The sequence below is a fragment of the Mesocricetus auratus genome, unplaced genomic scaffold (genome assembly GCF_017639785.1).
Source record: "Mesocricetus auratus isolate SY011 unplaced genomic scaffold, BCM_Maur_2.0 Super-Scaffold_100053, whole genome shotgun sequence".
Classification (NCBI taxonomy): Eukaryota; Metazoa; Chordata; class Mammalia; order Rodentia; family Cricetidae; genus Mesocricetus; species Mesocricetus auratus.
The window spans coordinates 202,578-228,066 of NW_024429230.1; the positions used below are offsets into that span (position 1 = coordinate 202,578).

General features: G+C 46.5%; 1 protein-coding gene and 2 long non-coding RNA genes across 5 annotated transcripts in view; 1 reads left to right on the forward strand and 2 right to left on the reverse strand.

Moving 5' to 3' along the window:
* Gng2 (G protein subunit gamma 2) overlaps positions 1 to 16,875 on the reverse strand; it is a 94,820-nt gene extending 77,945 nt beyond the window's left edge. The window contains exons 1-2 of one of the 2 annotated variants that reach the window (XM_005083570.4): positions 16,748 to 16,875; positions 872 to 912 (exon numbers count right to left, since the gene is read on the reverse strand). The gene's annotated coding sequence lies outside the window, so the exon portion shown is untranslated. The remainder of the gene's footprint in view (positions 1 to 871; positions 913 to 16,747) is intronic. The other variant, XM_013123180.3, reaches the window with a different exon arrangement.
* An 8-nt stretch (positions 16,876 to 16,883) lies between these two features.
* Positions 16,884 to 20,773, forward strand: LOC121136160. Its single transcript, XR_005873280.1, has 3 exons — positions 16,884 to 17,099; positions 18,550 to 18,666; positions 20,665 to 20,773. It is a non-coding gene; the product is annotated as an uncharacterized LOC121136160 (long non-coding RNA).
* Positions 20,774 to 21,150: 377 nt separating this feature from the next.
* LOC121136161 lies at positions 21,151 to 25,486 on the reverse strand. Of its 2 annotated transcripts, none has more exons than XR_005873281.1 (3): positions 25,087 to 25,486; positions 21,941 to 22,098; positions 21,151 to 21,374 (listed from the first exon to the last, which is right to left on the reverse strand). It is a non-coding gene; the product is annotated as an uncharacterized LOC121136161 (long non-coding RNA). The 2 variants fall into 2 exon arrangements; XR_005873282.1 differs by having other exon boundaries at positions 25,181 to 25,478.
* Between the last annotated feature and the right edge of the window lie 3 nt (positions 25,487 to 25,489).

Here is a 25,489-nt window from a genome sequence, read left to right on the forward strand (position 1 = left end):
AGTATATATTTGCTGTGTGAAGAAACAAATGAATGACGAGCTCTAGAAGCCAATTAAGCCAGGCACAGAGGCTTCCTGCTTTAATTAGCATTTTGCTAAAGCTGTTAAACACATATGGAAATAAATGACTGAAAGTCCAACTACTAAATACAAGTGGCTACACAGTTTAACTGCTGATGCCGGATGATGAGGACATGGGGATTTTTTTTTTTATAAGTTATCTCTGCTTTGACATATGCTGAAAAGTTTTCATAATGAAGTTGAACTTTAAGATGGAATGAATAGAAACTTCCCTTCTGGGTTGGGGTAGACAAACTGTAGTATCACCTGTGTCAGGCTAACAGGGCCTTTCAAGTCTGCAGCCCGTTTTGAACAGATTTAACTCATCTCCAGAATTAAGGGTCTTTCAGAAGAGGCCCACCAGCACTAAGCTGATCTTTTGCCGTTCTGGTCACTGCTAAGCTTTTGCAACATCTATAACCAACCCTTTAAGTCAAGGCTTACCTTCCCAAACCAACACCCTGAGGTTCTGTCTCACACAGGTTTAATGTCTGAAATTGCTTAATTTGGTACCACAGGGATCCTGTTATTAAGGCAACAACTTCAAATGTTCTGCAGTTCAGGCTTTTTTTCAGAAGATAAGGGGAAATCTGGGTAAAAATCCAATTTTGACTATCACTAAAGAGAACCATGGTTTCTTTAAATACCTGAGGCATAACAGCATTGTTAAAGACTGTAAAGGGTTGTTTTCTGCAAACACATCTCGTATTTAAAGGTCCTGGTCTAAAGATTACTGATGTTTTCGTGGTCCCTCCCGAAGTCTTAGTTAGGTCCATGATGAGCCAGGAAGACAGTATTTCAGAATTCTTACCTCGTCAATATTCAAGGCTGGAGGCTCACTGGCAGATCTGTCTGTGTAGAAAGCAGAAGAAAACATACATTAAGAAAAAGAGAAATAGCAAATTTTATAGTAGTTAAGTGAGCAAATGGACACGTCTGTGGCCAAAGGTACTGTGGCTAGTGTAAGGGCAGAGAGTCCTGGAATTACATGTCAGAACTTTCTCTTTTTAAGAAATGTATGTAGCGCACGCACCCACGTACACACCCACCCCACCCCCAGCAACCAGCAGCAAAAACCACCATGAGAACACAATGGCCAGCAAAGCAGAGTTCTTGGTGGCAGAAGCTGTGTACCCTAGGATGGGTAGTTCTAAACTCTACTGCCGGACTAGGCCGATTGGTTCCCACCAAGACCAAAGCAGACTACTTCCTTTTGCCCTAGGTGTTAGGGGAGCGAGAGTGCTCAGTGGGTGTATGGTCCTTTAAGCAGATGGAAATAGCTGGTAGTTGTAAAGGTGTCTAGCATGTAGCCTTTAATAGGTTGTTTGGGGTCTAAAGGCACCTGCACTCTTCCCCAGTGCCCCTGTGAATTCCAACTGAGTCAGTCTAATTATGCCTAGTGTCTTTGTGCACCCACCCGAAGCCCCAGGGGGCATCTTCCCATTCCTAATTCATTTCTGACTCAGAAGAAAAAGGTATCTTACACCAAGGGGAGTGGGACTGAGGGTGGGAATCAAATTCATCAAATTCACATGGGGTCTCAGGACTAAACGGACGTCTGTGTCCCCAGAGATCTCACTCTGTGTCAGACTGGCACATGCATACATGTCTCAGTCCAATCAGCTGTGTTCTCCAGAGTGCGAGGAGAGGTCGCAGGTTTCAAATGAGCCAAAGTTATTAAAAAAGAAAATCATTATCTTGTGATTAATGACAGCAAAGGAAAAGAAAACAAGCCAAGGGCAAAAAACAACCTATTTTCAGAGCTTGACCCCTGGGGATAACAATGACTAAGTGGGACTTAGAAAATAAGCCTGCTCGAGGTTGCTCTGAGGTGCCGACTCATGTATTATTGCTGACAGCGTAAATTGGCACAAGTCTCTGGAAAGCAGATTGGTACCATTTATCAAGGGACTTGGACATGTTCGCAATTACCATTCTAGGAAGTCCACTCCTGGATTCTAGCAAAAGTCATAGACGAAATTATTACCACAGTGTTAGAAATAACCCAATTATCAATAACACGACTTGCTAAGCAAAGGGAACTTATGAGACTTTTTTTGTTGGGGAGGGTGCACATTTTAGGCAAACTCTCCATCAGTGTGCTTCATCCCCAGCCCAGATGCAAGAAATTTAAATGGCGAGAAAATGCCTGGTGTATTTAACAGGCACAAATGCAAAATGTCATCTGCAGTGTAATGTCAGCGAGTTTCCTAACATAAAACTTCGCATGTGCATCCTGCAGTCCCATTGGAGATTGTGCTCTTCCGGGTTTAAGTTACTTGCAGTCCGAAACTGTGAGTACATGGAAAATTCCGGGGATGAATAATTCATAAGTTTTAAAGTATGCCACTCTGATTCCCTCAGTCCTACCCAGGGCACTAATCATCCCTTTGCCCGAAGTACCCACACTGTATGTGCTGCCTGCCTCTTCAGTCCCTTACTGAAGTAATTCATTATTACAGCCAAGCATTCTTTGAATAGTGGCCTAACGCTATGTTACAATGTCTTTGCTTAGTGTGCCTTGTTTTATCCTGCAGGCATCACCTCAAGAAGGTGAGTACGTAAGACTAAGGTATTTTGAGAAAGACTCCATGCCCACCCGTGTTAAGAGGGGCTAATTCCCCGCTCCCTTGCTGGAGGTGTGCAGCCATGTAGCAGAGTTCGGTGCAGAACTGCAAAGGGAGTGTATGTAGCTGTGGCCCCGTGCCTCCTCCTCCTCCCCTCCTTCTGGGTCCTTGCAGCAAGCATCTAGGACTACAGACAAGAGAGGCATGGGCGACTTGGCAGGAGAGCGGGGTCCCCTGTGTGACCGTGAGCACAGTTGTGTTAGAACTGACAGCAACTTAATAAATGGGGCTATTCTTCCCTTCGTTATTCATAATTTATAATGTTATTACTTCCGAATCTTTAATGCTCTTCATGAATTTCTCTGATGATCGTAAAATATTAAGTTAAGATTTCTTATTAGGGACGGGCGTTGGTGGCCCACACCTTTAATCCCAGCACTCAGGAGGTAGAGGCATCGGATCTCTCTAAGTTCTAGGCCAGCCTGATCTACAGAGCGAGTTCCAGGACAGCCTCCAAAACAATTCAGAGTAACCCTGTCTCAAAACAAACAAACAAAGAAAATTCTTATTATATATATATATATATATATATTTTTTTTTTTTGGTTTTTACGAGACAGGGTTTCTCTGTATTGTTTTGGAGGCTGTCGGTCCAGCCCGGCCTCGAACTCACAGAGATCCGCCTGCCTCTGCCTCCCGAGTGCTGGGATTAAAGGCGTGCGTCACCCCGCCCGGCATCTTATTAAATATTTTTAAGGTATTTATCTTGCATGTTTTTCCAATGTGTGTGCACACTTGTAAATATGGACACGCACACCATGGTACTTGTTGCAAAGTCAGAGGACAGCTTGTAGGAGTGGATTCTCTTGCCAGCTAGGGCGTCCAATTTAGGTCATCAGGTTTGGAAGCAAGTGTTTTCACCTCTCAAGCAACCTTAGTGGCCCAAGTTAAACTTTATTCACTAATGTTAAGATGATCAAATCTAAGATAAAGTTTGGTTAGTAGTTATTTCTGCTTATGAGAATAAAAATAAATGTGTAGTTTAGAGCCAACAATGTTGTACAAGGAGCACAAACCTTCCACATTTCACTCTATTTCAAGCCTTTGGAATAAGGAGATTTTAGTCTAACTAAAAATCTGCTCTTAGGAGGCACGCTCTAAAGAATAAAGCTGCAACCGACACGCAATAATAATACACGCGAGAGGACGCCCAGCCCTGTGGAGGGGAATTTGGGAAGTTCTGCACGCGCCCTCACGTCTTCAGCTCATGGCTCGGCTGGTCTTCAACAAACTCGAAACAAGTGACCTTACAAAGTTCACTCTCTGAGCTCCAGGACCTCTTGGACGTCCATCAAGCAAGGGTGTGCTTTGATTTTGGTGTCCTTAGGAGCAAGGACTGATTTGGTAGAGCTCCTGTAAGTTTGGGGGTCTCCTTGGAGACCCATGGGCCTGCATTATAAGATGGTTGCCCAATACAAAGGGCTCAAACCCAGTCCATAAATAAAGGAAAGACGGCAGGTCAGAAACGTAAAGCCAGCCTCTAACTAGGTAGTATATAACCGATCATTATAATCAGCAGTAATGATATGCCAGGGACACTTGGTGCCTTTTAGAGATCATTAGAGCCCTGTGCACAGATACTCAAAGCGTTTCACCAGGTTGACCTTAGAGACTTACCTGTAATTATATATTAGCTAAAGAAACCATTTGTCCTTTTTTCTCCCTTGAGAACCGCAATCCCCAACACTAATATGGCTAGTTTGTCTTCAATAACGACGACGGTGCGGGGAGTCCCTCCAGGATGACTGTGCCAGTGAGTTCCAGGGAAACCCTGAACTGGGGCTCCCATAGCAGGCAGGCCGAAGCTGACAGTCAAAGCTCAGAGTTCACAGGTTTTCTCCCCGCCTTCCTTCTGCAGGGACAGACAGCTCACCAGGCCTAATTACCATAGTAACCACATGCACTATGAGATTATGAGTGTGTTTGTTAAAATGACTCATAGGTTGTTGCCCCAGAAGCCCCAGACACACAGGCTTCTGACTGGTTTATAAAATCCATTGAAAGTTTTCTTGCTTTTTTGGGGGGGGGGCTCTTATTAGCATGTCTGTTGCTCTGAGGAGGGATCCATAAAATCAAACAGGCCTCCCTTGAAGATGGAGAGAGAAAGACAGAGAGAGAGAGAGAGAGAGAGGGAGGGAGGGAGGGAGGGAGGGAGGGAGGGGGGAGGGAGGGAAGGAGGAAAGGCTGGCAGGCAGAGAAAGAAAAAGCAGGAGTAGAAAGAAGAGAACAAATCAGTTCCTTCAATGTTCCAAGATTAATCTATTTACTTCAGGTTTACAATGAAAATAGTTTGAATTTATCTATGGATGATAATTAAAATCTTCCGAATTTAGAGAACTCAAGTATTCCACGGAGTAGTTTTAGAGACTCAGGTGAAATAAAATATTTAGTAAGAAATATCAAACAAAATAACCTAAATCCGTGAGCACAAACTGTTACCAAAGAATATTAATATCAAGGTATTTTAAAATGATGTCCCATGTTAAATAATTTATTTTTAAAATTCAAAGTATGAAAGAATCCAGACACTGGAAGATTTTTGTTTAGTAAATGGACATCACCTAGGGCTATGTATGAACTATGCATCATTGCTTGTAGTTGGAGCATGACAACAGGGCTTAAGGAGGCTTGTTCCAGACAGACGCCCATGACCTGGCCTGGCTGTTCCCTTCTCTTTGAACCCTTGAGGGTAGAACTCTCCTCACGTGCAGTACACCACAGGTCCAACTCTGGTACTACTGTCAACTCCCTCAAAGAAAGATATGCTGGCCGTTTTAGTATACAAGTTTCCTCTGTGTGAAACGGAAATAAGCCTTATTTCAAAAGGAAATTTTAAAAAAAAGGAAATTAAAATGCAAATTGCTTGATAAACTTAATTATCTTGCCCACTCAGTAACATTTTATACACACCACCGCCACAAAGTGGGCATTTGAAATCACCATCTTCAGAATTATGTCCACGTTTTATGTACTAATGCCAATAACTGCCCCCTATGTACTAATGCCAATAACCGCTCCCACAGTTTTAAGGGAAAGCCAAAGTATATCGGTCAGAATGGGCAAGACTGTACCATGGCAACAGCCACTGTTTACCCAGCGAAGCCTGTTTATCTCTCTCACTCCAGTCATTATCGGTCAGTGCAGAGAGCTCACTCTGTTGTCTTCACTTTCAAACCAAAGCTATTACTGTTCTTACACCGCTGCCAACAGCCAGGGAATATGTTTGCATATTGTTCTTACAGCACCTTTCAACAAATGACAGGTTCCACGCTGCTTACCCAACTTGGGCCAATGCCGGCCTCTGGCCACACCTAACAAAAGCAGCTTTGGGCAGTGTAAGTCTATTAAGAACCGAGAGGAAAACTGGAAGTGATTATGGATAAGTCCATGGAGTTCTAGATAAAGAGTTCACATCTGAGATTAACACTTCACTAAGTCAGAGCACCGACAGCTCTCCATGCCAGGGAAATGGGCTTCCTCGGTTGACTCCAAACTCCAGGGACAGACGCTGAGTACATGGGAATGAGGCTTTCTACTCAAGATTGGCAAGAAGACCGCAGTTAAACTAAAAGATGCTCTTTTCAGGCTTGTAACAATATAAGGTATAGGAATATTTCCACTTCTGGAATAATCACTGTAGTTCAGGGATATGAAGTATCTCCACTTCCGGAATAATCACTGTAGTTTAGGGATATGACAAATAAACACTTTATACCTGTCAGGTAAGGAAACTGGGGCACAGAAGTCTAAGCTACTTCCCCGGGCGATGCTGACTCCACATCATTCTTCATTAACTACCTAACTCCTAAATACTAACCCCTGCACTCATACTTTTCTACACTGCTGTACGCTGGATTACCTCAGGATGGGACAAAAGATAGATTGGACCAATATATTTTGGCCTAGATATTCTTGCCTGTCCTTACATTTTTCTATTGAAAATATCTTAAGGCTGTTTAATATCAACTTTTTCTTTTGCTTACAGGAGAAAAAAATAATAAAACTGTTAGCGAAATCGTTTAATAATACTTGTGGATATCAGTGTTCCATAAATATAGTCATGAAGTCCTAGAGAGAAAAAAGGACAAGAGATAGGTTCTCTCCATGGAAACCTTCAAAAATGGCAGTGAGATTTTTGTCCCTGTGTAATTTTTTTTCTTACATGACTTGACACAGATTAGATGAATGCCCTGCTTGAACATGGCTGTGTTGGCATTAGACATTAAGTGTTCTAGGCATCGAATGTACTTTCCTGTTTAAAAATGCAAATGTAAGAGTGGGAGGCACTCCATCATCCACTGTCAAGAGAGCTCCCACCGCCACTGTCTGCTGGGGTGAGCATACACAGAAGCACGTCTCAGTGACAAGCCGTCACAACACTGAAACCTGTCCTCTTCCCTGTTACCGTGGCACACACGTCATCCCAGAAACACAGCCCCCGAGTAGAAAACAGGCATGGAGACAAACACAGCACTGCTGGAACTCCAGAGGAACCACACGCTGGCCCCCAGAGCTAGCATGGGAACCTGTTGTCTAAGGAACGTGTAATCAGAAATGCCAGCGACCATCCAGGCCTCACTTTCAGGTGATGGAATCAACAAAACACACCCCTCAGGAGAAAACAGCCTTCTCATTTAAGTTGGACAGACGAGTCCTTGGCCGCTAAGCTCATTACTCAGCCCAGCCTGGCTTTTATTTAGATCAAATTGATTTGCATGACCAGTCACAGAGAATCAATTTGATTGTGTGTGTGTGTGTGTGTGTGTGTGCGCGCGCGCGCGCGCGTGCGCGCGCATGTTGCTCTCAAAGTGAAAACAACTCAGGCCAGACTGTGTGGTTTGGGGGAGTTATTGATCTTCAAGTCTCAGTATTCTCAATTGCAAAATGGGACTAATCATAGCAAAATATATTGACAACCACTAATCCCTGTTTTTGTTAATAGTAGTGAACCTTTCTCTGGGTTCTGGTGACCACGTTTTTCACAGAGGTTGGGCTGTTCCAAGGTCCCTGGAAGGAGACTCCCAAATTAACCAATCACAGTGGTTCCTTCTGCTTGGTCATATGTGAGTCAGGAGGGGAATCCAGCTGGAGTTTTTTTTCTTCTTCTTCTTCTTCTTCTTCTTCTTCTTCTTCTTCTTCTTCTTCTTCTTCTTCTTCTTCTTCTTCCTTTTGCAGTGCGATGGAGCACATCTGAGGTCTTGGGGTCTTGGACAGTGCATCCTCAGCCTTTTTTTTTAATTGGGGCAGGACTTGTCCCTGTATCATCTGATGGCCTTGAATTAACTATGTAGCCCAGGCTAGCCTCGTACTTAAGAAATTCCTACCCGTGTCTCTCTAGTGTTCAGGTGACTACACAGGCTGCTTTTCAGCTTTAAAAGGGTTGTGTAAGTAACAGGTATACCTGTAACCCCATCAGTTAGCAGTCTGGGACAAGAGGGTTGTCACGTTTGTGGCCAGCCTGGACTACATGATGGACTCTATGACTCTGGGAAACTGACACAAATGAGCCACACTAGAAGCTTCAGGAGAGGAACTCAGCCCTCGGCCGTGCCTGCGGGCACTGAGCTGCCCCTAATTTGGACTTTAGCAGGCATCTCCACACAGTAAGGGGAGCTGGCCCGAGAGAGCACATCAGTATGCTGAAGCTATCAGAGCAGCAAGAATAAAAGAGTTTAGCTCATTGAGGACACTGCCCAGATGCTAAATAACAGATTCTGAATCTTGAGATAAATTTCCTATTGTTTCCGTTTAGGCGACAGCTTTTTTTTTTCCTTCACCAGAAGCTCAAAATATTCTGGCAGGGGGAAAAAAAAGTTTCTTTCACGTGGTTAATGTAAAGATGAGTTGAAAACAGTAACACAAGAAGTTTAGGGTCCAGATTGAAGGCTCCTTAACTGGCTTGTGAGGGTGGCGCCACTCAACCCTCCTAACAGAAGGGAGTGCTTTACTCCATGTGGCTTGAATGACTCCTCTGTAAGGATTTTTCCTGCTTCCCCCAAACACAATTAGGGGCAGAAATCATTGCTTTCTCTTCTTTCTTCAATGAAGAGATGTTATCATGTATCTAAGGTTATTTTAAACAATAAGGATAGTGTTTACTTCAGACAACAAGCCCTGTTGAGTTGATTGCAGTGTAGGAAAGATCTATAATTAAATGGAGAAGTCTTCCTGACTGTGCAAATCAATTTGATCTAAATAAAATCTAACCCAGGCCAAATACTCAACAGCATAGCCAAGCATTCTGCCTTGGAGTCTGTCTCGGCTGACTGAAAAGCCACTTCCAGCAGAAGGAAGTCTGTGGGTCATCCTGCGGCTGTGGAAGGGGGCACACAGTGCCTTTAGGTGGTCTCAGCTCATCCTTACTCCAGAAAAGTGTTTGTGCTTTCTGCTTGGAACACTCTGGAAAACCCTAGAGCTTTGCACGCCCACTCCTCAGCAACCTAGGTCTTAACCCCAGTGTCAGCTCTTTAGAAGCCTTCTGGGATTACCAAAAAACAAGCCTAAACCCCCATCATCACATACACAATCTATGTGGCTAACACTACCCCCTTGCAGCTAACACAGCACACTGTGGTAGCTGGTACTTCCTTGTACTATGATTTGTCTCTGCCCATGGTTTCCAATTCTGGGTGACCCTGATTTCATAGTCTGGGATGAAGCTGGGACATGGTTTCCAACCCCCCAAAGTACCCCCTTGTGACTTCTAATGTGTAGCCAGATCTATGAACTTATGACTTATGTACTTATGGAGTCTCTCTCAAAACTAGAGTTTAAGTTCTATAAAAAGAAAGAGTTGATTTGTTTTGTTCCCTGGCATCACTCAAGGCAGGTGGCACAGGACGGACATTCATTTCAGACTTGTGGACAGACTGGCTAACTGAATTGTATTGACTTCTGTTTCTGCCTGTCCCCCATCCTCTCCCCCCGCCCCACCCCGTGGTCTGTGAGCACTCAGAGAACAAGCTCTATGTCTAACTCACTCGGCATCAAAAATATGAGTCACTCAATAAAGTTCATTAAATAACTGGATGACAAACAAATTGCATTGTGTGCTATGAAAGAGATGGAGACAAAACCCAGCGTAGCTGCCATCCTCAAAGCGCTTGCTGCGTGGTTTAAAGGAGAGCGGGTGTGCAAGATTAATACACAGCCAGAAGGAGGCCAATGCTGTGATGTAAGAACAGATATCAGGGAAGAAGAAAAGACGCTGTTTATTTAGGAAGGCGGAGAGAAACCAAAGAAGGCTTCACACAAGACAGAGACAGCCTCTGAACTGAGCCCAGTTGGAATCCAGCACCTTGCAGAAGCAGGGCTGTGAGGTGAAGCATAGGGGGGAAGGAGGAAGCTGAGCTAAGCCAAGGATCAACCACTCCTGGAGAGACCAAGAGGCCCGGAAGCAAGACACTGTTATCACCATGGAAACCAGTAGACAGTATCGGGGTTTGCTTCTAACCCCAATTGCAAGAGCTATTCAGCTTGCTGCTACTTTGGTCGCTTGGTGAGGAAAATGGTGAGATTGAATCTAAGAGAGATTGAAAGAGGAGAGTTCTATTCATTAGTAACTAAGGCATTAGAGGAGGGGTGAATCTAAGGTGTAAAAAAAAACGGTGGCTTCGAGCAATGTCTCGAACATGAGAGTTAAGTTAGATGCTCTAGTGAGTTTGCTATGCAAGCTTGGAAACGAGTGAGAGATCAGATGTGAGATCTGAGTTGGGGCTGACCCCCACACAGCCAGGATTAGAACCAGAGGAAAGAATGTGAGTCAGGGAGAGGGAGAGAGACAGAACAGCCCGGCACTCAATGTAAGAGTGAGTGGAGCTAGTAAACTTCAAGTGTATGGAGAGAACAAGAGGGGCAGGGACAGTTAAAGTCAGGCGGAGCCAGGCATGACGGCACACACCTGTAATCCCAGATCTCAGGACACGGACACAGGAGAAACCCAGGCATGACGGCACACACCTGTAATCCCAGATCTCGGGACACGGACACAGGAGAAACCCAGGCATGATGGCACACACCTGTAATCCCAGATTTCAGGACACGGACACAGGAGAAACCCAGGCATGACGACACACACCTGTAATCCCAGATCTCGGGACACAGACACAGGAGAAACCCAGGCATGACGGCACACACCTGTAATCCCAGATCTCGGGACACGGACACAGGAGAAACCCAGGCATGACGGCACACACCTGTAATCCCAGATCTTGGGACACTGACACAGGAGAAACCTGAGTTCAAGGCCAGTCTGGGCTCCACTGTAAGACCCTATCTTAAAGAAATAAAGCCGAGGTCAGTAGATTTTATTTATTGAGTTGTAAGAAAAAACGTAACAAAGGTAATAGGGAAGGGGACATTTAAGGAATGAAATCTGGGACTGGTGAGGTGGCCCAGCAGGTAAAGGCATTTGCCACCAAGCCTGATAACTTGAATTCAGTCCTTCCAAAACACATGGTAGAAAGAGCACAGACTCCCCCAAATCATCCTCAGACCTCCACATGTGCTCTGTGGCCTGTGTGCACACACACAAGTAAATACGATAAAAGCGAGTATTAAAAGAGAAGAAACCCAACAGGGAGGAAGGAAAGTCATTGTCAGAGCATCATCAGTTGGGCAGTAAGAGGGACCAGCACTGAGTCTGGGGGAGAATGTGCCCTCACTTTGAAGGGAAGGCTGAGAAGAGCGCAGGATGACTCCTGCCCCATCCATGTGTTAAAATCCAGCCCTAGTGTCGTGTCGTTGCACCGGGTGAGAGGAGGTGAGGCCTTTACGGAGGGATCAGCTCACACACGGGATTGATGCCCTTGGAGGAGAGGGCTTTCCAGAACATAAAGAACACAAGGAGACAGCGTCCCTGAAGGACAGGTCTTCACCTAGTCTGCTGGTGCCAGGATCTCTGATCTCCAGGCCCAGAAACTGTGAGAAATGAATTTGGGGGTTTGTAAATGGCTTGGCCTGTGGTAATTTGTTACTGCAGTCTTAAGGGCTGAAGACAAAGAGAAAAATCTGAAGCAGTAAGAACTGAAGAAGCCTATAACATATGTTAGAAAAAGAGAGAGTTGGACCAACTGTAAGAAAAATGAGTAGCAGCTGGGTTGTGCAGATTTTACTGTGAATGCATGGGAGAGAGGGAAAGTGAAATAAAAAGGAAAAGAGAGAGGGAGAGAGAGAGAGGGAGGGAGGGAGAGGGAGAGAGAGAGGGAGAGAGACAGAGAGAGAGGGAGAGAGGGAGGGAGGGAGGGACGGAGGGAGGGAGGGAGGGACAGAGGAAGAGGGGAGGGGATTTTTAAGAAACAACTGTCTGCTGACGGGGTGTCAAATCTTAAGGTGAAGCCATCAACCTAGTTTCCAGCCCTGTCTCCCACCTCAGAGACGAGGCACACGGGAGCTGACAGGAGCATGGGTGACTGGCTCCAACTAGGCCAACGAGGGTGGGGGAAGCAGTTAAGACACTGACTGCTGGTTCAGTCTTCCCACAAAGAGCCAGGATTCCCACTAAGAGCCAGGATTCCCACTGAGGGACAGGATTCCCACTGAGAGCCAGGATTCCCACTGAGGGCCAGGATTCCCACTATGAGCCAGGATTCCCACTGAGGGCCAGGATTCCCACTGAGGGCCAGGATTCCCACTGAGGGCCAGGATTCCCACTGAGGGCCAGGATTCCCACTGAGAGCCAGGATTCCCACTGAGGACCAGGATTCCCACTGAGAGCCAGGATTCCCACTGAGGGCCAGGATTCCCACTGAGGGCCAGGATTCCCACTGAGAGCCAGGATTCCCACTGAGGGCCAGGATTCCCACTGAGGGCCAGGATTCCCACTGAGAGCCAGGATTCCCACTGAGGACCAGGATTCCCACTGAGGGCCAGGATTCCCACTGAGGGCCAGGATTCCCACTGAGAGCCAGGATTCCCACTAAGAGCCAGGATTCCCACTAAGAGCCAGAATTCCCACTATGAGCCAGGATTCCCACTGAGAGCCAGGATTCCCACTGAGAGCCAGGATTCCCACTGAGGGCCAGGATTCCCACTGAGGGCCAGGATTCTCACTGAGGGCCAGGATTCCCACTATGAGCCAGGATTCCCACTGAGAGCCAGGATTCCCACTGAGGACCAGTCCTTTTGCTCACACTTGCCCAGAGATAGAAGGTTCCTTCTGTCTTACTTCAGACCTCTGCAGTAAAACTACGTCAAAGAAACACGCAATCACCCCAAGAAACCCAACACCCTCTGCTATTGACCGGGTTGATTGTGACGTGTTCCTGTTTGCATGGGATTGTGTGTGTGTGTGTGTGTGTGTGTGTGTGTGTGTCAGAAAGGGCACATCACATTGGCTTTTAAGATAGTCTTTCATGTCAGGCAACTCACAGCTTCCAGTAACTCCAGTTGCAGGAGATCTGACACCTTCTGGCCTCTGTGGGCCCCTGTACTCATATTCACACACACAGGAGCACACACCTATAATTTAAAAGCAAAAAGTAAAGCTTTTTTTTTTAAGAGAGAATCAAAGTCAAAATTGGAAAGTGTTTGAATGGACATTTCTTCTAAGAAGATATACCAGTGTCCAAAAAGCAAACGAAAAGTGAAAATCGTTGGGGAAAATGTCGATCACGTGAGATCTGCTCTTGCAAGAAGGTGTTGGGGATACTGGGGGCTCTATGGCTGTAGCCAGGAAATGCAAATCCAATCACAAGGAGCCTCCACTTCCCACCCGAGGGTGGCAACGGTCAAAGCAGAGAAAGGAAAAGAATCAGCAGCTGCGGCGGCGCTGGTGAGCTGCAACGCTGTGCCTCCCGGCGGAGGGTCAGACTGTGCAGCGCTGCGGGAAGCAATGTGGTGGCACCCAAAGCTGAGCACGGAAGCCGGGGCTCTCCACAGCTGCATTCACAGCAGCATTGCGCGCAACAGCCCAGAACTGGGCCAGGCATTGACCAAAGGGGGAATGGACAAACAGCGTGTGACAGACACCCGTGATAGGAAGCTACTCGACTTAAAAAGGTAGGGCATTCTGGCATGCGCTACGACAGGGATGAGCCTTGGGGACAATATAGAAGACGGATTAAGTTCATCACAAAACACGATTCCCTCTCCATCAGGCTCTCAGTCGGGTTCACAGAGACGAAGTGCGGCGGTGATTGACAGAGCCTGGGCTACAGGGGAAAAGGAGAGCTATTATTTAATATACACCGACTTTCTGTCTTACAAGAATTAAACATAAAAAGAGCTGAGTGGTGGTGGCCCATGCTTTTAATCCCAGCACTCGGGAGGCAGAGGCAGGCAGATCTCTGTGAGTTCGAGGCCAGCCTGGCCTACAGAGTGAGTTCTAGGACAGCCAGAGCTACATTGAGAAACCCTGTCTTGAAAAAAAAAGATTGAAAAGAACTCAGGGGGTGCATGGTGACAAAATAGTACAGTAATGTGACTATACTTAATACTACGGAAATGCACGCTTAAATAAGAATAAAATGGGTCACTTTGTGTTATGAATATTCTTTTACAATAAATAAATCTCTTTTCTCAGAGGCAGCGACGGAGACTGAGACTCAGCTAACTTTTCCTTATACTGCTACAAAAGAACAAAACAACATTTCAGCATCTTTTTGTTCCCGACACTCATTTATCCATACACAAAAGCAAAGGTGCATCACATAAAACCCTGACTGTGTGCTGCTATCCGTCATCACAAAGAATTAATGAAGTTCACAAACAATTGTATTGAGTCAGGCAGCGGCAGGACCCAGGCAGACCACTCTGCATCCAAAGCTTGTGTTGTTGGACCTCTAGGGCAATCCTTTCTTTGCCTGACACTGATCTCTTGTGAACGGGTTTTCTGCTTTTAGGATTAAAAGTGGGCCCTGCCTTCTGAAGCAGACTGAAGTAGTTATTCAGCTGAACTCATCACCATATACCCATCACTCGAGGCCCAGGGCTGACCATAAAATAATGAGTCGTGTTTCCATTCAGTCAGTGACCATATGTCAGAAAGAGAGAGAGAAAAAAATAAAACCAGATATAATTAAAGCTTCAGTGTTTGTCCACTTCCAGAGCTGCCGAATGCCCTGAGGGAAAGAATGCCTGTTAGTTTTCCCTCTGGCCAGAAGAGTGGGGATGGTCTCATTGTGCCGGGAAGAAGCCCGCCCATCTGTTTCTCGCTGAAGAAAGAGCCCTGCCTTCATCCTCTCTGATCTGCTGTTCCTCACTCACATTCTGCCTCAAGACGGAATTTCACAATTAAGTGTTTTGTACTGGGCAGAAAATAAGGCACCTCTTGGTTGTTTTCAGAAAGGTAGCAGGGGGCCCCTTGACTACTCTGCCTACTGGCCAAGGTTTCATCATCTCAGTCTCCTGTGAGGCACATGGGGTGGGGGGTGGGGTGAGGGGGTGTAACACATTTTCTAGACATCCCCAAACAAAGCAGGGTGTTGTCATCATCTGGGGAACACAGGCTGTGGATGGCCAGGCTCCATACAGCCCAGAGGCTCCGCTTCCTATTCCATTTAGAAACACACAGCTCCATCACCAGGCTAGTCCAGCCCCAGCCCCATTCACAAGATCAATGCTCCATATTTTACTTTAGGATGCAATGGGGACTGTGGAACCCGGCACACGACTTGCTTTGATTAAATTCAAGGAATCCTTCCCAAGAGCCCCATGGCTACAGCAACTCCTCCACACACTCAGGAAAACAGAAATTTACTTCCTCAGTGCCCATGAAAGCTTCCTGTCTCAGAAAATGCACTGCTACTCCACAAAGTCTGAGAAACTAAATTAATGTCATAAGATAACAAAACAAAGCAGAGTCCCAATCGTACGGCTCCTTCAGCTGATAATAGCATTATCACAAAAGTACATGATTTCTCAACTGGTACATTTGGTTGTTTGAAAAATTGTATTTTAATAATTCATGGGTATCCAAACGTGCCATTTTATTGTTTTAATTCTACCACCTGAGGTTCCTTCTTTGCTTTGAAAAATTATTTCCTTTCACTATATAGAAAGAAAAGAAAAATCGTTGTAATCAGTGCTGTCTTGCACTTAAGCACACTTTCTGTTGGGGATATTTTTAAATTATGCCACAGTTTATTAAGCTGTTTATACTACATATTCTGCCAAAGAAAACTCACAATCTCAGTTCAAGTCTGTTAGACCTCTATTGCACTTTTCCATCATTCATAAACGCGAACGAGTTACCAGTCCCAGACTCCGTTATTGGCACCCACTGCTCAGGAAAAATTACAGAATAAAATTGTGTTCTGATTATATTATTTCATTGTACAGCAAACAGACAAGATGACAAACCAGCTCACTCTGATATTATCTCTCCATCTGGAATTAACAATCGCTTTGATATAGAGATGAAGAAATCCATACAGGCATAGAATCTTGTATTCGCACACAGGTATTCGATTTGGGGCAAATTACTGTCCCCAGTCGCTCCATGGTCCTTTGCACAAGGATCAACTTTAGGGTACGACCTACTGACTCTGAGGTTACCCTGCAAGCAGCTGCACCGGGCAAGGAGAGGAAGACACTGGTCCCTTGGTGGTAAATACTGCCTGCCCCTCACTTGCCAATTACGAGTCTTTGTTGGTTAAAAAAAATAAATCTATGTACAAAAGGACCCAACCTCCCCAAAGCCAAATCACAGCCACGATGTCGCAAAGAAGACGGCCCAGCGATGTGTTTAACGTCTTTCACTACTTACACCCCAAAACAAGGGACTGCCGCGCACCGATGCCCAGACTGCAGCTTCACAGCCCAGCTGACTGCAACTCAAGCCTGCCCAGCTGCCGGGCCAGCTAAGCAAACCACTGCTCACATTCAGCGTGTTTTCCTAAACACGGAGGGTGGTTCCCCACACCCTAAACAAAATGTGTCACATATCTGACCATCCTTCTCGGAAAAAATAATAATAATAAAGCTAAAAACCCCACCTGAATCACTTCCCCAAAAAGACTGAAACAATGTCCCTCGCTTCTCTAAGAAATCCACACTAAAACCCACAAGCACGGTCATTTTATCTCTATTCAAAAGGAGCTACATGGAAAACGTGTCCTTTACCTTGCTCGGCTCCGAGGCTCGGTTAGAGAGCAGCTTCCCCTGGCGGCGCTGGTGGGTGGTGAGCTCGGCCCGCCCAGCGCAGCCCAGCCCAGCCCAGCGCAGCCCAGCCCAGCCCAGCGCAGCCCAGCCCCGCCGTAGTAGGAGTTGCCCACCGAACGGCGTCGAGTGTCTGTCTGTGCAGCGGCCGCTGCAACCGAAGCGTGAGTCCCCACCCAGCTTTGTCTTCAATCATCATTTCTACAGGAAGCCGCGCATCTCCCACTTCCTCCTCTCTCAGTATCGGGCAGCAAGTCAGCCTTCTTGTTTGCCTCTCGCTCTACTTCAGGGCTTCCTCTATTGCCTGCTGCTGATGGTAATTTGGTTCTAATCCCCTGGACCCCTTTGTTCCAGCGCCCCCCACCCCCACCCCCCTACTGCACGGCCTCCTTTCCCGGTCTCATTCCCCAGCCCTCATCTCCCAGTAGCACCCACAGACTGCCTCAGTGGCTGTCCTTAACTTTCTCTCGTTCTGAACTGCAGCTGCTGGTTTTTATTGGTTCAGTGGCCCACCAGGCTCTGGTCCTTAATGATTTATGACCAATCCGAATTCCAGGATTGCAGCTTCTTGCTGCCGAGTTTTTCCTATGTGGCCAACCTTCCCAGAGCTTCATTCCCCAAGGTCTCTCTACCGCTGAGATTTTATTTAACCCATATGCTTAGAAAATAATGACTCCACAGGACTCCTTGTGGGACGTGGGAGCTAAGCCAAGTCCTGCAAGGCCCAACGGTAAAAACAGGCTAAGAAGAGTATGAACGGAGTCGGGTTGTCCTGAGTGGCCTGGATTACCAGCATAGAAACAAATCCCCTTCACCATCCAACACATGTACTGGTAGGGCTGAGAGGATCTCCATGGCCTCCTATGGTTAGTGGCGAGCTCCATTCTCTGGCCCTCACACATGCTTGCTTTGTTAGTGCCATGGATAAAGGTAGAATTCATAGGCAGTCTGTCTACCAGAGTTAGAATCTGAGCTGTCGCTGGGCAGTGGTGGTGAACATGTTTAATCCCAGTACCCGGGAGGCAGAGGCAGGCAGATAGAACTCTGTGGGTCTTAGGCTAGCCTGGTCTATAAAGCAAGTTCCAGGACAACCAGGGCTACACAGAGAACCCCTGTCTCAAAAAACAAAAACATCTGAGCTGTCATCCCTGCCTGTGAACTTAGACAAATTTCTTCTATGTGCCTCAGTTTCCACACTTGCAAAATACAGGTGACTATACCATATTTCACAGTTGAAAAGTCTGAGAACCGATAAGACCAGACACAGGGTGCATCTTACAGTTCTAGGAACAGAGAAAATATTCAGTGTATACTAGTGGATATTACATATAGGAGCTTGGAACTCAGATGTGACAAGTGGCTTGAACAGTCATTAGCCCAGTCAGGACTGGTGTTTGTTCCCCTGGCTTCTCCCACAGCTATGTTCACAGTGGAGTTCCGATACTCACGGCGACCATATCCCCAAGGCTTGAGTCATTCCCTCTCTAAATTAAGGAAGCACTTTGTGAGAAGCTACAGTTTAAACACAGGCCTAGACACGGGTGGGAGGGGTGGGGTGGGGAAGCCAGTCCTTGTTCCAGAAGCCAGGTAATGCTTTACCAACTGGATGTGGTGGACCAGAGCAACACTTGGAACTCAGAGCTCCCCTGGGGTACATGGTGAGACCCTGTCTCAAATGTAAGTAACAATGAATACTCCCTCAGAAGCACAGTCTAGAAAGTTTCCTTTCTCAAGCATTGGAAGTAATCTTCAACTGTATTTTTAAGGACCTATCTCACCTGCATCCCCCAGCAAGAAAACTGACAGGAGCATTAGAAGAGATCTAGGATTGATGCAGGCCTTCCCAGCACGCCTTGGGGGACCACAGCATGTCATCCAGGCAGGTACAGAATTTCATCTCGGTGAAGTGTTATGAGACAGTCCCAGGTTCCTTTGTTTTGGCTTCAAGTTCCATAAAGTTTCTCGGGAGTCTTGTTATTGCAAGGGAGCCTGATGTAAGTCAAGCTAAGGTCTGAAAATTACAAAGGCAAGTTGTTGGGCTTTCCCATTCGTTCATGCGTTTGTTTCCATATGAAAACGAAGGAGCCACACCTCTCAAGTGACAACAAATGGTCCAGTGTAACACGGGCTATCACAAACCCAAGAACCCTGATGCTAAAGGTCACCAGAACATCTAATGCAAACTATACACATGCACACATACACTCATATACACAAGCATACTTATAACACACATATCACATATATGCATATATATCATAGATATGTGATACTAAGCCTAAGAAAATTAAAAGCACGTTTTTCAAGTTTGGAAAAATTATAAAAACAAGGCTTTTGTCATTTTTAGACCAGTTGAATCTAGCATTATCTATGGATTCATATAAATCTTTACTTTGAATCCTGTCTATCTGTCTGTCTGTCTACCTATCTGTCTATCAAGGGTTGGTACTTCTGTTTAAGCTATGATAAGAAAATCTCTTTTGATCAATTAAACTCTAGGAATTAGTCCTGCCGCCTCCTAATCCATCCTTTCGTCTCTGGCCATAAAGCTCACAATAGGTTGAGCTGCCCAGCTGTAGGCCAACCAAACTCCTCAAAGTAAAACTCTAGATTTTAAGATCTTTCCCTTCCTGTCATTGGCCTCATTGCTTTCAGCTAGTTCTAGCAGCTTCTTTTTTCCGGAGACAAAAGTCAAGGGTGGGTGTGTATGTAGCTCAACCAGGGGAAGAGATTAATCCAGTTTAAAACTGAAATACAAGCCTAGGGAACCCTGGTACCAGGTCTACAAAGTATCCATTTCAGAGAGAAGGTAGCATTTTACTTCCTGTTTACACGTCATGTGATCAGTGCAGAGACAGAAATCTGAAAAGCACTCTAACGCTCATTACTGACCTTGTTTGCAGAAATGAATCGTGGGTTTTATTTTTCATATGTATCTGATAGTGGGGGCTGATGAGGACATCATTTTAGCCTGATGTCTGTCCTGCACTTTTGAGCATTCTGGCTAGAAGATTCTTTGGAGTTCTAGACATTACTTTCACGGAAAGCTTGTTCCTCTTTGTATAGTCCCCATTCCTTTAAGGGGTGCATCAACCGACTGTACACACGGTATTCAGGTGACCTCAGACTCCCTTTTCTTTGCTATTTCAAAGTAAATCAGTCTTTGATCGCTACCTCTAGATTATCTCCTTACCCAAGATGCTCCTTCCCCTTCCTCTGCCACTACCCTGTGTCCCCACTGCTTTGGGTTTCCTATGTGGCTGCAGTGTTCCCTACTGTGTGCTTCTGCCTCGGCCATTCTCCTAAGTCATCCTCAGTAGAATTACAGTTCCATAATGGAGAGTTCATCATTACATGCCCTGCTGCCATTCCTCCCTTTCTGCCCTCCCCATGGCTTATGAGACACAGACGCAAACCCCTTTGCACCGCACACGAGCCCCTACATGGTGTCGCCTGCCCACACTCCAGCCTTACTTCCTCTTCCAACCCCATGTCTACTTTCCCAGTGGGTGAATGGTAGAGCCTGCTTCCAACCCCACCTGTGTACCGTGACACCTACTGTTCCTGTCTCCACACACACCCTCATCCTGCTCTCCATGTCGCACTCTGGAAAGGCCCTGTCTGTCATTTGAGACAGCCTTTCATTAAAGTCTTCTATGGCTAATTTTTCTTGTCAACTTAACTGGGTTTAAAATCACCTAGAAGACATCTCTGGATGTGTCCATGAAGGTGTTTCCAGGGGTGCCTAACTGAGGGAGGACGGTACACCCAGGATGTGGGAGCACCATTCTGTGGGATGGGAGCCCAGACTGAACCAAAAGGGAAAAGGAGGAAGGCAAGCTGATATCCGACTCTCACATCTTCCTGCTTCCCATGACCAGATGCTGCGTGTTTCCTCCACCGTGCTGTCCCAACCGTGACCGGTGATACCCTCTAGATGTGAACCACAATAGACCCTTCCTGCCTTAAGTTGCCTTTGTCAAGTGAAAAGAAAAAAGAATCTCCGCTGGCCATGTAAGCAGAGCCAGTTTCTCTCCTCTGGGAGGGTGCCCTGCCTTGCTGCTTCAACGCCGGCTGTTTTAATCTTCTCTGCTGTCGGCCTGCCTTGTGCCTCTGGTTTGTGTTTTCGTAACTAATGTAGCAGGCGGTTCGTAGATGTTTGTGTATTGAGCAAGCAACAACTGTGGCAGAAATTCCCAAGCGTTTGTGTTTCTTTGGGTACCTTGGAAGGGGGACAGGAAGAAGGTCTGAAAAGAGAACCTGGCCAGATTGTAAAGAAACACCCTACACCTGCAAGCTATAGAAAACCATGTTAGTGTACACCAAATTCTGAATATTCGCTGTGGCCACATGCCTGACAGAAGCCATTTAAGATATGAGAGGTTTATTTTGCCTTATGGTCAGGGGATATATTCCATTTCCATGGGGAAAACACGGCGGCCGAAGTGCACGGAGGCAGGAATTGCCACGTAGCTTGTTCACATTTTGGTGGATCCTCATAATCCAGCCATTTCCCATCAGCTAGGAGCCAAGCCTTCGGCACATCAGGCTTTGAGGAGACACTTGGGATACCAGTCATAAGGAGTTTATTCTGGTTTACACAGATAGCACAGTATGCATTAAATCTTTGCTAAGAAGAACCCCAGAATAACAGAGACTATAATATTAAGTAGACGATGGTGTTTAGTATGGATAAGTGTCACAGTTTCTAGGCTAACAAGAAGGCTCAGTGGGCAAGCCTGATCACCTTGAGTTCAATCTCTGGAACCCACATAAAGATAAAAGAGGAGAACCAGCTTCCAAGGTTGTCCTCTGATGCCCACACAAGCACTAGGGCGGATACACACCCATGTGTACCCCCTCCACGCGTACACACACCCTGCTATTAGTACTGTTAACCATGGTAGTGAAAAGCATCAAAGCTCCTGGATACAGCATGGAGGTGAGGGGGTTGCTGGTGAGGACTTCTGTATCTCTGCTGTGCAGCGATGAGTCTGTGGCCATGCCATCAAGTAATCTTTTGATATTAGACTCTCTTCCTCATCCAAAGGGAATTGCTTCATTCCCTACCCGGTTGGTTTCTCCCACTTGGTACCCGGAAAGTGGTTCATCTACAGTGTGTCCTTGGGAACTGAGAGAGGAGGACCGTATCCTTACTTGGATAGATGGGTGTGTTGATCCTGAGGCTGCTGCCATGTTTGGATCCATCCATCGGAGTAACTCAATGGTGCTCATGAAGACATGCTTTGCACCATGAGCTGTTCTCTCCCTGGCGTCGGTGACTACGAGTCAGCAATCTTCCATGTCTCATCTTCCTACCAAGGACAAGACATTCCCCCAGTTGCTGTCGGCATATTTTGAGAAGGACGGGAAGAATTTGTCGCCTAAGGACCCACTTTAAAATAAGATCTCCAAAAAGATAAATGACAGACATGCAAACAAAACACAATTTAATGTGGTCTTACTTTAAGAGGGAGAAAGGTAAACAGCTGCCTCTAAAATCAGTAAACAGTTGCTTTTAAAATTCAGGATCCCCTCCCATCTGAGACAAAAGAATACAATCTTCAGATGAAAGTAGAAGAAACTGAGAAGGCAACGCATAGCAGCTACTGACGAGGGGCTCGGAGATGACATTGAGTTCACCAAATAGTATTATTTTACCCTTTAGGTGGGAAGGAAGAAAATAAATTCAGTTTAAAAGGAATGGAAATACTTCTAGAGTTAGTCATTTAGTAGTACTTACTTTTTCTCTAAAATTGGGTATAATTATATGTTCAAACATGCAAATACTTATTAGGAACTTACCAAGAAAAAATAGAATATGCCACTTGTTTCATGAAGTTTATACAATCAAAAGGAATCAACAAGGAAATAGTAAACAGATAAATATATCTCTACTTTAAGTGAGATGGTCTTCAAAGGGTGTCAGCCATACTGATCGTTCCCTTTGGTGTCCCCCCCCCCACTCTTTCTAGTCCCTTCCCTGGTTCTCTTTGCTCTGCTCTCTGCCTACAGGATTTCAGGGTGGGCCTTCTATCCTGACCTTATTACCCCTCTGTGTTCACACCTGCGCAGAGCGCATCTGCCTGACTTACAAGTGGAAGCCACCAAGTGTACCACAGCTCCCACCGTGGCCTCTCACATCAACCACTCAGAGGGTCTGGGTGTCATGTTCTGAGGACACGCAGGCAGCCTTGTGGCAAGAGAAAGGATCTTAGACCTCCTGTCAAGAGCCGGCAGTGTCCCATAGCCTTGTAAGTGAGCCACCTTGGGAGCAGACGCTCCAATCAGAGCAAGCTTCCAAATAGCTGGCATTCTGACCGTATAACGTCGGGTGAGAAGGGGCCTGGAAACACAAAGATTAGCTTCCAAATTCCAGACCCACAGGAACTATAAGAAATAGTTCTTGTTTATTGTTTCCCGCTCCTGCGTGGGGGAAAGGTCATTGTACGATAACTCCGAATCACTAGCTCTTTCTGCCTCTGCGTTCTGTCTGTTTGGCCAATGAAAGCGAGGTCACCGTGCTCCTCGCCACCATTGCTTTGGTGCTGATTTCCTTCCACAAAAGCCACACGTCCTCTGGACATCCCCACGGTTTCCAGGACTGCTGCTGTTTGTACCCCTGCAGCACTAGCTCCTTCTGTCTGAGTACGTCGTGGACGCTTGCTGTGCGCCCCTCAACCACGCACACGCCACTGTCACTAGTCCCTGCACTCTTGGGGCGGGGGGGGGGGGCTGCTTCTGTTTCCAGGCTGGTAGAATGTTTTCCTGTAAGAGAGGCTCCCTGAATGGATAACTGGGGTTGGAGGGGCGGGGGTGTGAGAGAAAGCCTTCTAATTTCCTGGGCACGGTGTTCAACAAAGCATGAAGCCCCCGAATCGATCAGTGGATGTTTCCAAGGAACACCGAAGAGTGACCGTGGGTAAGGAATGCACAAGTAGGAGAGATCCAGGGTGTGAGAATGGATGTCATCAGGAGTCACCTCTGCACAGGTGTGGTGGCTGGTGGCTCTTCAGTGAACGGGGTGCACACCAGTGGGGCGGAGTGCGGGTAAGGGGACTTGGGCGTGGCGTGGTCTGAATTGCCTGTAAAGAAGCCAGTGGGGCTTTTCAAGAGGGGAACAGAAGATATAACCAGAAGCTTCTCTCTCTCTCCTCTCCTCTTCTCTCTCTCTCTCTCCTCTCTCTCTCCTCTCCTCTCTCTCCTCTTTCTCTCTCTCCTCTCCTCTCCTCTCCTCTTCTCTCCTCTCTCCTCTCCTCCTCTCTCTCTCTCCTCTCCTCTGCCCTCCCCTCCCCTCCCCCCCCCTCTCAGGAAGATTGTGGGAGCCTGGTGTTCAGGATGACAGATAACAAGGGCGTGGAGAAGAGAGGGTATGTTTTCAGAATAAGGTTGTGAGAACTAGCCGCTAAATTGGAAGTGAGAGAAGGGGAGTAGGAGAAGAAGGTTCAAAGTGAATGATGATGGTACCCTGTGCAGAGATGGAAACGGGTGGACAGGGGACAGTTGCAGGGGAGGAGGAAGTCAACAGTTTCCTCATCTCAGCGTGTAAGGGGGCAAAGGAAGATGTTATTTTACAAGAAAAAAAGGCTCTCACAGCCACTCCTATCTCTTGGCTTGTTCCAGTGTTGCCAATTAAAGGTTTTAAAAGCAAATAATGTTTCCTCAACGTTAGAATGTGATGGACTCTTGATAGCCTCCCTCTAAAACCAGCAAATCCAGGAGGTGAGTCTGTGCCCCACAGGGTCTAGACTCCTCTTCATTACCAAACAAATCTCCCCGTAGGTGGATGGCTCTGCCCCATTCTCCTGGCGGTAGAGTCTAAGGCCTGGGGCTATGAGAGACTTCACCCTGCTCAGCTTCACCCGCTTTGAGTTTGAAAGCTGATTACTTTCAACTCCCAAACAAGTGGTTCTCAGCCTTCCCAACGCTTCGACCCTTTAACATACAGCTCCTCCTGCTGTGGTGGCCCCAACCATAAAACATGAAATTATTTTGTTGTTACTTCATAACTGTCATCTTGCTACTGTTATGGATTGTGATGTAAATATCTGATGGGCAGGATGTCTGATAAGGGACCGCCTCACAGGTTGAGAACTGCTGTTCTTAACAAACGTGGCAGGAAACAGATACTTCTGCTTTTCTCAGGCCAGCAGTCTGAGCTCTGTTTCTGCTGTAGCCACACAAGTAGAGCCAGCCGTACCCCAGGCAACCAAGGCAAGAGCTCTCCTCATGCAACAAGGGTAGCTAGCTGCCATTTCCTGCAGACGACTAGCTTCAGGCTCCATTAAGCTAAATGAGCAGACCTTCTTCAGCTGACTTGTCAGAGTCCTAGGTCCTGTGCAGAGGGGAGAAGGAGAAACCCTCCACCCTCTGTGGCATCTGCCACAAGCTCAGCACCTTCCAGCTTGATGCCAGCACCATGCAGGTCCGTCTTGAGATCAGAGATGGGGGTGCCTGCCTGCCTGCCTTCCTTCCTTCCTTCCTTCCTTCCTTCCTTCCTTCCTTCCTTCCTTCCTTCCTTCCTTCCTTCCTTCCTTCCCTTTGGTTGCTGTTTTCAGAATGACCTTTGTCTAAAAATTCTGTAGGCTTCCAGCAAGGGACACGGCCTACTGTGATAAATGGACCTTTCCCTCCCCCCCTCTGGTTACCATGGCAACTCCGAATGACTGATTTCCTGGTTGCCATGTAACTGCAATGGGATCCCAG